Source organism: Saccopteryx leptura, chromosome 7 (assembly GCF_036850995.1).
Source record: "Saccopteryx leptura isolate mSacLep1 chromosome 7, mSacLep1_pri_phased_curated, whole genome shotgun sequence".
Lineage (NCBI taxonomy): Eukaryota > Metazoa > Chordata > Mammalia > Chiroptera > Emballonuridae > Saccopteryx > Saccopteryx leptura.
The window spans coordinates 62,027,675-62,038,490 of NC_089509.1; the positions used below are offsets into that span (position 1 = coordinate 62,027,675).

At 37.4% G+C, this 10,816-nt stretch overlaps 1 pseudogene; it reads left to right on the forward strand.

The window, feature by feature from the left end:
- The first annotated feature begins 9,169 nt into the window (after positions 1-9,169).
- LOC136379001 (small ribosomal subunit protein eS4-like) lies at positions 9,170-10,040 on the forward strand (annotated as a pseudogene).
- Positions 10,041-10,816: the final 776 nt, after the last annotated feature.

Here is a 10,816-nt window from a genome sequence, read left to right on the forward strand (position 1 = left end):
TAACAAATAATCACACAAATAAATATGTAATTTAAAAATGATTAAGTACTATGAAGAAAAATTATAGCTTGACCAGTGATGGTGCAATGGATAGAGCATCAACCTGGGACACTGAGGTCCCAGGATTGAAACCCCAAGGTTGCTGGCTTGAGCATGGGATAATTGGCATGAACTCATGATTGCTGGCTTGAGCCCAAGGTCACTGGCTTGAACAAGGGGTCATTGGCTTGACCTAAACTTTCCCGCATCAAGGCGTGTATGAGAAGCAATCAATGAACAACTAAAGTGATGCGACTACAAGTTCATGCTTCTCATCTCTCTCTCTTTCTGTCTCTCTCTCACACACACACAAATAAAAAAGAAAAAGAAAAATTATAGGGTACCATGAGCTAAAACAGGAAGACTCTAACTGAGTTTGGGAGATCAGAGAAAGCCTTTCTGCAGAGTTGACATTAAAGATGAAAACTAAAGAGAGAATGTGACTTGGCTGGACGATCTAATGGAGAAACAGAGCAGCTTTTGTGATTACCTAGTTTCATACACCTTCACCCCAAACACCCCTTACACATATAATCTATCAACCACAGGTTTGGGCTGATATAGGAAGCCTACTCTCATCTCAAGGATTGGGCCCCTGACTGGTACAATCAAATCTGTTGTCATAGTGATTGGTTCAGAGATGGACTGGCCTAAGACAATCAGTATATGACAGATTTCAGTCGAATTAATTGATTCTTAGTGTGCATGTGACCTAAGTTGAATTAATCTGAATGATAGGGCTTGCTTTTGAAGGTGGATGGGAAATAGCTGTTTTTTCTTCCTGGATGTGAACAAAGATACGTAGCTTGGGAGCTAGCACCAGCCATCTCTCTATCAAGAGAAAACCAAGCCTGAAAAATAAAGCCAACATGCAAGAGAGAACCAGGATAATCACAATGAGACAGAGCCCTTGTGGTATTATGAACTGAAGGCTAAACGAGCCACTAGTCCATCCAACTTGAGAGTTTTTTTGTTCATAGCAATCTGTTACAGGCAAAGAGGATTCTTGGCAGAGGAAACTGTCCATGTGAAAACCCTAAAGCAGAAAAGAGTGTAATACAATGTTGGATACTATTGTTTCCAAAATAGTTCCATTCCTTTGCCTCTAAAAACACTAGGCTCCTGGTCAACTCCAAAGCTAGTCTCATACTGTTCTCTCTGCCTCTGGTATTTTTCCACCTGCAATCTGCCTATAAAATCCTACCCATCCTTCAAAGCCCTGTTTAAGTATATCCTCTTTCTCCATAAAGTCTTCTCTAATCATTCTTCACCATAATGAGACCCTTTCTCCTTACTGATTTTAGCCAACTTTTTCCAGCTTCAGTTTCAACATCTGCTATATCACTCAATCTCTCTCTCTAACCTGTTCTCCAATGTACGTTGCACCTGCATGCATTTGCCAAGGATATTTCATATTTCCTCAACCTTGAATAAACTTCTTTATACACCATTTATTGAAATCCTACCTATCTTGCAAATATCTTCCTATATATAGTCAGGGCATCTTTGGGAAGGTGAAAGGGAAAGGAAGACCACCTCTCTTGGAAAACCTTTTCTAATCCTCTAGTAGGACATAATAATGTCTGTTTCTCCCACTATATTGTTCTTTCTTGAAGACAGGGACCATATTTTATTCAACTTTGAGTTCCCACTACATTATTACAACAGAGACACTAGAGACAAATATTTATTGAATGAAAATTGAATGAATGAATGGATAAATGAATGCAGAGATGAACAGATTCCTCTCTCTCTTTCTCTCTCTCTCTCTCTCTCTCTCTCTCTCTATATATATATATATATATATGGAACGTCTTAGGAAAAAGAACCATATCTAATTTTTTAATTCTCTCAGTACATAGCAGAATACACATGCATATTATAGGAACTAATATAAATATTTATTAATTAAAAAAACTTATGAGATGCTAGAATTTCAAATAATCAGAAGTATAAGAATTTAAGCAGATCTATGGCTGATGTTTTTCTTTCTTTTTAAACTGGAAGCTATAGAAGTTTATTTAGCCACCTCTCCTTTAATGTCAAGAGTTAAGCACATCCTTTGCTTATGACATAAATTATCAGAGTTATTATTATTCTCTGATGTACAAAAATAAGGATCTAATCAAAACCAGAAGTGTTGTTCATGTGATTAAGCACTAGATTTTGGTGAATTACATTTAAATAGCAAATAGCTTTAGCTATAAATACTTGATCAAAAGATCCAAAGGCCAATTTTTATGTCCATCTATGAAATGCTCTTTTGAAATGGCAAATAGACTTTATACTGAGAATGTCTTTCAGTAGCTTAAACAGGACACTAAATTGTTTCATCATTTTCTTTAGTGTGAGGAGCCTCAGATTTTTGATACATTAAGATTGTTGGTGCCACTCATGCAATGTTTAGAAGGAATATAATTGGTACAGATTTTTAAAATTACAATTTGACATTATTTAGCAAAATATAAAATATGCATAATCTTTGACCTATTAAATCACTTTTAGAAATCCATCTCAAAAAAAAACTTACACTAAAACACAAAGAAATATACACAAAATACGTTTGATGTAATGTTTTTACTGGTTGAAGACAACTTGAATAGCCATCAATATGGGAATGGTTATATAAACTGAAGTGTTTTGATACTATACTATACTATATAGCTGCTACCAAGAATGAAGTGAATCTGCATATGTTAATATGGAAGAATGTCAATGACAAATTCTTGCAGAAACCAAAAAGTACTCATTCTTCTCTCTACTTCTTTGAATGCTTAAAAAATTTCATAATACAAAGAGTTTTTAAAATGTAATTTAGAGTTCCACTTCTGTTTAAGATTTAGAAATCTTTAAGACAACATCACCCCCATCTTAATGTTGACCACTCATGAGTTAACTTGAAAAAGTATAAAGTGGTCTAAAAAAGTAGCATTCTTTCTGATCATTGCATTTTATTCAATGCATTCAAAATTTACTGTAATTACAATAGACAAAATAAAATAAGATACAAAAAATTTCTACTTGAAGTAGCTAGGAAATGGATAGCTGCTGGTTCAGATGAGTACAGCTCAGAACCTAACACTTCTTTTGGTACTTCTAAAAGAGCTCCTTACATTGATTCACTTTTTAAGCTTTCAGGGCAACTAAAAGACTAGATTTTAGGAAAGAAATAGTCACTGGTATAAAAAGAATCCAACTAGAACGTGTAAAGTGTGTGTTTCAAAAGGAAAGCACAGTGAAACATGTTGTGTACCTTTACACGTAAGTGATTGCTATACAGTATATATACCACACCAAAAAAGTTACTAAAATATATAATATGTATAAAATATAATACATAGCAGATATGTACAAAGTTTCATTTAAATTCATTATGTATAAATAAAGTATACTGAAGTTTATTTAGATTGTTTCACTTTCATACTCAATTACGAAAAATAGCCGGAGACATGAGATAACTTCTGAATAAAATTGCTGGTCAACAATGTGTTAAGAACAAGAAAAAAAATATAAACTTCAAAATCAAAATTACTCTTAAATCCATTAGAGACCTGAATACACAAGATAACTAAATAAACTAAATCCCAAAGTGTAACAAACCCCTCCAAAGAAAAAATGGAGCACATGAAGTTTTACCTTTGGCATAGCATGGAAGGAAGGAATGGCCACCATTAAGGTAGGTAAGAAGAAAACAACTAAACTTTTAACAAATGTTTAAAGGCTGAATATGGGTTAGTGTGCCAGTTTAGAATAAATGGGATCCTCAGATTTCTACAAGGGACATTGTACTTATTTCTAAACTCTTATCCACCAGGTGGATCTCAAGAAAGATTGGGGGAAGAGTAAGAGATGGGCTAGAGCCCCTTTGTGGGCTCAGGCATGCAGGAAATAATCAACTCCCATAGGGGAGAGGTATGAAATACACAACCCACTTCCCCCAAACCATGTCATACAAAGCTAGTTTTGAGCAGCTAAGGGGCAGGAGGAAGGTAGCAAAGCCTCTCATGCAGGGACCCAGGCAAAGACCCACAGCTTCTGGGGAACTCCTTGTGCCTTGGGGGACAGCTAGAAAAACCTACTGGGCCTGGGATCTTGCAGCCATACTACACAACGGTCTTCTTTAGATGAGGGAATAACAAGAAACTGTCAGGTGCTTGAGACTCAGTACAGATGTCCTGAGGTCCACTCATAACTTACATAAAATTTTTTTGTATTTCTCTGAAGTGAGAAGTGGGAACGCAGAGGGATAGACTCCTGCATGCACCCGACCAGGATCCACCCAACATGTCCACTAGGGGGCGATGCTCTGCCCATCTGGGGCGTTGCTCTGCTGCAACTGGAGCCATTCTAGCACCTGAGGTGGAGGCCATGGAGCCATCCTCAGTGCTGGGGCCAACTTTGCTTCAATGGAGCCTTGGCTATGGGAGGGGAAGAGAGAGATAGAGAAAAAGTAAAGAGTTAGTAAGCATGGAGAAGCAGATGGGCGCTTCTCCTGTGTGCCTTGGTCGGAAATCGAATCCAGAACTTCCACATGCCATGCCAATGGTCTACCTCTGAGCCAACCGGCCAGGGCCATAACTTGTATACTTTTTAAAGAACTTAAGTTACTAAGATGATCTCTTCTATTAAGGATCATTTTTTTTACTACAGGTAGTCATCAGCTAATCTTGGAGAATTTTGCAAGTAGTCAGAAACAGCTACTGAAGGATCCTCCAAACCAGGTTTGAGAGGATACATTCTCTTCATTTGAATTTGAATAGAGGACCTATAAAACTGATGATGATTATTTTTTAAATGTTGAGAAGATTAATGTTTAATAAGAATCTTTTCCAAACACTGTTCTCCTCTAAATACAGCTTCGTGGCTTATTGAAGGCAGCTTAATGTAGAAAAAACATGAGCTTTGCTTCTCCCAGGTCTTCAGCTGTGGGACCATGCACAGGATACCAGGCATCAGTTTCCTCATTTGTAAAACAGAAAAGAGGTGAAAAGAATGTTTACACTTGTGGTTGCCTATGAAAATCAAACAAACTCAGTATGAAAACAACTGGCCCTGTACTTAGCATATGAAAAACTCACACTACAAATGTTCAGTGCCCTCTTTCCTCAATCGCCACCACCCTATTGCTGCATATTTTGTTTTGTGAAATTAGCCAGTTTGCAGATCTTGTTGCTATATACCACTGTTAGACTGAGACTTTATCCAGAAAACCATGTTTCTGGTACTCTTGCACCTAACTGACCTGTGAACTGCTTTATCTGTCATCTTTTTGCCCTCCTACCTAAAGTTATTTCTCTGTCCCAGTGAATGAATGACACCTGGGAATATTTCTATACAACAAATTGTCCTGTACTTAGACATTTTCTATCTTCTAATTCTTTTTTTAATTAATTTATTTATTAGTATTGAGGAGCCACTGAGCCACTTCACCTGCAGGTGTTGTAAAGTACCAAAAACTACAGAATTAATATTAATATTTTAAGAGGCTTGGAGAACATTTTATTAATTTGGGTTAAGGTGTGTAGAGAAATTGTGAGAATAGTTTCTGTACTGTGTGATTGGCATAGTCAGGATGGCCCTTGGCATTGTATTGTAAATACAAAGGGGAGGAAAACATGGATCCCCAGACATTTCACCACACCTGTGGGGAAAGGGGTGAATGGCTAGCCAGGAGCAGGGAGAGAAAAGCCAAAATAAACCTTTTCTTATAGCAATGAACCATTTGCGGGTATTTGTCCACATGGAAACTACCTCTCCTATGTAAATGCGTGTAGTTAACACGTGTGACTCTGGACAGAGAGATAGCAGATGAACACTAGATAATATGGGAATGCCTTTTAATATGTAAAAAGATATCTTTCTACCATTGTGTTGACTTGTAAATTTTGTTTTCTCCAAAATAATGTATGGCTTGCAAATTGAACGTGGTCCTATCATGTTAAAGGACATATGACTATAACCAATAGTGGTAAGGGGCTCCTAATTACAATTTTTGCTTCTGTACTTCCCACTTACAAAACTATAAAAACTAAGTAGAACAAAGGTCCCTCAGACCACTGTTGGAGTTGCCGCCACTTGGCCAAACTAGACAATAAAGCTTTGGTGTGTAATCGATGGACTTTGTTTGTGTCTTCAATGTTTCGCGTCCCTCCGGATTAGGCTTAACAGTATTATTAAATTTAATGCAGTGACATTGATAAATCAGGGTACATATGTTGAGAGAAAACATCTCCAGATTATTTTGACATTTGATTATGTTGTATACCCCTCACCCAAAGTCAAATTGTTTTCTGTCACCTTCTATCTGGTTTTCTTTGTGCCTCTCCCCTCCCCACACCCCCCCCTCTCTCCCTCCTCACCCCACATCTCCTAATTCTTGATCAATTCATCTTTCTTCTTAAAAAAATACTATGTCTGAGCTAGAAGAGAAGGCAGAGGACATCTAGCCCGTCCCCCAAGAGAGGCCAGTTAATGGCAGAGCAAGAATGAAACCCAGGTTTTCTGCCTTACCCCATCATTATAAAGTAATTTTGGAAAATCAAGTAACTGTAAGCATCTCTATATTATAATTAAAGATCTCAGAAATGTGTAACAATAACATGGTGATGGCTTTTACAGATGAAAGCACTTCAAGACCCCAGGAGAAAAAAAGCTATATTAATCCAACATTGTAGCAGCCTTCATTCGTATTATTGCTGTTATTCAAACCATTGAATTACTTTAGTTAATTTTAATATTGTACTCTGGTAGATTTAAGATGACCACAAATTTTGTGTTACCTCTCCCCTAGAATCTGGGCTGACCTCAGTGTCCTGCCTAACATAAAATACAGCAGAAGCAAGGTTCTGGGACTCTGAAGCTAAGTCATAGGAAATCTTGCCGATTCCACCTGAGCCTCTTGGGATCCTCTCTCTGAACAGCTTGAGCTGTCATGTAACAAGTCCAAAGTTACAACTTAATAACAACAACAATAAAATAACGAAATTTTAAAAATAGGTAAAGGACTTGAATAAACATTTCTCCAAAGAAGATATATAAATGGCCAATAAGCACACAAAGAAATGTTCAACATCTCTAGTCATTAGGAGAATGTATATAAAAATCACAAATACATATCAAAACCATTTCACATCCATTAGGATAATTATTGCACAAAACACAGAAAATAAAAAATGTTGCTGAAGATGTAGAGAAATTGGAATGTACATGCATTGCTGGCAGGAATGTAAAATGGTGCAGCCTCTATGAAAAATAGTTTGGTAGCTCCTCAAAAAGCAAACATAGAATTAGCATATGATCCAGCAATTCCATAGCCAAAAGAATTGAAATCAAAGACTTAAACAGATATCTGTACATTCATTTTCATAGCAGCATTATTCACAATTGTTAAAAGGTGGAAACAACCCAAGCACTCATCAACAGATGAACACATAAACAAAATGTGGTCTGTATACAATGAAATATTATCCAGCACTAAAAAGAAGTGGAGTTTTGACACATGCTACAACATGGGTAAATTTTGAAGAAGTTATGCTAAATGAACTAAACCATACACAGTAAGATGAATATTTTATGATTGCACTTATATGAAGTATCTGGAATAGGCAAATTCATAGAGACAGAAACTACAATAGATTAGAGGTTACTAGGATTTAGGGGTAAGGGTGAGTTACTGTTTAATGGGTAGAGTTTCAATTTGGGATAATGAAAAAATTCTGGAAATAGATAATGGTTGTACAACTTTGTAAATGAACTTAATGTCATTAAATTGTACACTTAAAATGGTTAATGTTGTGCATATTTTACCATAAGGAAAAATACAAGAAAAAATTGGCATACTATATCATACACTTTTTTTTTTAAAGAAGAAGATGAAGGAGGAAGAGGAGGGTAAGGAGGAGGAAGAAGGAAGTCTCCTAGTCCTAATACCTTGAGGTCATCACTTGTGTAGCCACATGGAGGTAGGTGTTCTGGTTGATAGACGCAGCAGATCTTGACCTTTCGACTGTCCCTGCAGGAGCAGAACATGTGAGTAAAGCATCTTAGGCCCTCTGTGTAGCCTGACCTCCAGCTGATTCTCCGAGTGACTTCAAACAATGTCACTTGGAACTGAGGAATCACCCATCTGAACCCTGCTCTGCTCCTCAAAATCATAGACATAACAAAGTCATTGCTGTTTTACTGCCAGGTTTGGGGATAACCTGTCACACAGTGATAGATAAGCAGAACATATACCTTCTACTTTCTGTAAGTGGGTTAACCTGATGGTTTCTACAGTGGAACTTAAAGAGAGGTATTGGCAAAAATGCCACTCAGTCACATTTTAGGAGGTTTAGAGAACTGTGTGGATGGTAAAACATTGATCTTCCTCAGAGATCAACAACGACAATCTGCCTTAACATTGTATCCAAGGTTGCTGGTAAAAATCCTTTAAACAAAGGCCAATTCAGTCAGTAGAATCTTATGAAAGTAAGATTATTCCCTTTATTAAAATAGCAATGAAGAAAATGATGTTATTTTCCCATGCAAAAATATTACTATTTGGTGCTACTTGTAAAGCAGAATTATGAAAGTTATTTTGTAATCTTTTATTCTAAAATTGGACAGTTAACTGGTTTTCCTGTGCCTTTGGACTGAGGGCTGCTCCTCAGTGCCCCAGTGGAGAGGGGTGTCACTGTTTGAGGCAAAAATGAATAGTACTACTGATATTCTACCATTGGTGTGTTATAGCAGCTGTCAGGAAGCCTGAGTTCTTCGTCCATTTTCACCCATCATGTAACATGGGACGGACACATGACCTCTCTGGAAGTCAGTTTCCTCATCCACAAAGAGGGAATACATTGTTCGCAGAATGCAATCAACAACCTAAGATGATACTCAACATCTTAATGACCAGGCTGCAGCCCAGATCAATTACATCACAACCTTTGTGGATAGCACTTCATCCTCAGGAATTTTTTAAGCTCCTGAATATTTTCTAATACAAAGTCAAGGTTGAGAACCACTAAAGTGGAGGAATGAAGCACAGGAAAATCTTTGAAATTTCCTCCCAGCTCCAAAAATGGTATAGCCTAGCTATTTTTTTCACATAACAGAAAAAGTCAGTCTTCTATTCATGTCTAGTGCAGCAATGGCCCTGGGTCCCAAGAAGCATCTGAAATGTGTAGCAGCTCCAAAGCATTGGCTGCCGGATAAACAGACTGATCAGTGTGTTTGCTCCTTGCCCATCTACTGGTTTTTATAAACTGAGAGAATGTCTCACTCTCATCATTTTCCTAAGGAACAGACTTAAGTATGCCTTAACAGAAGATTAAGTAGAGAAGATCTACACACAACAGGTCTTAAGATTGATGATAAGGTCCAAACTGATATCATCTATGCGGTTTTATGGACGTCATCAGCATTGACAGGATGGTAGAAAATTTTTGTCTAATATATGACATCATATGGGTGGTTTTGCTGTTCATCATTTTACCCTTAAGATCGCCTAGTACAAGTTGTGCAAAGTGAGAAAGATCTTTGTGGGCACAAGAGGAGTCCCTCTTCACCATTTAGGCTGATTTGGAGACTGGCAAGATTACCAACTTCATCAACTTTGACATTGGTAACTTGTATATGGTGCCCAGAAGTATTAATCTGGTAAGAATTGATGTGATCACCAAGAGAGAGATACCGTGGTTTTTTTCGATGTGGTTTAAGTAAAAGATGCCAATGGCAAGAGCTTTTCCACCTGGTTCTCCAGCATTATCATTAACAGTGAAGGCAATAAGACATCGATTTCTTTCTCGCTTTTTTTTTTAAGATTTTGTTTATTGGTTTTAGAGAGAGGAGAGAGAGAGAAAGGCAGTGGGGGAGCAGAAAGAATCAGTTCACAGCCATCTTTCGTATGTGCCTTGACTGGGCAAGCCCGGGGCTTCAAACCGGCAACCTCAGCACTCCAGGTCAATACTTTATCCACTGCACCATCAGAGGTCAAGCAAGGCATCAGTTTCTTTCCCTGAAGAAAAAAATATCCACTTCAGCATTGTTGAAGAGAGAGAGACAAGAGACTGGTGGTCAAACAGAGCAGTGAGTTAACTGATCTCTAGGTGACATGATTAAAGAAGTATTGTATTTAATTAAAGATAATACGGCATAAATAAATAAATACATAAATAAAATCTAGTATAACCTGACACCCAAAAAACATTGTTATCCCTTTAATAAATGTGAATCGATGCTATGTTACAGACATTCTGCTTGACATTAGAGATACCAAAAAGAGTTCAGCATCTAGGTAAGGTGGGGGGGCAAGTGGAGGGAACATCAAAAAGAAATATAGTACATATACACTATGGAATACTACTCAGCCATAAGAAATGATGACATTGGAACATTTACAATAACATGGATGGACTTTGATAACATTATACTGAGTGAAATAAGTAAATCAGAAAAAACTAAAAACTATATGATTCCATACATAGATGGGACATAAAAATGAGACTCAGAGACATGAACAAGAATGTGATGGTAACGAGGGGGGGGGGGCGGGGAGCAGAGGGAGGAGTGGGGGGAGAGGAGGGGCACAAAGAAAACCAGATAGAAGGTGACGGAAGACAATTTGACTTTGGGTGAGGGGTATGCAACATAATCAAATGTCAAAATAATCTGGAGAGGTTTTCTCTGAACATATGTACCCTGATTTATCAATTAAAATTAATAATAAAAAAAGAAATACAATATTCAGTCTCAATTTCAAGGGAAGAAATGTGGTGGTCAGTTCTCCTTGGATAGG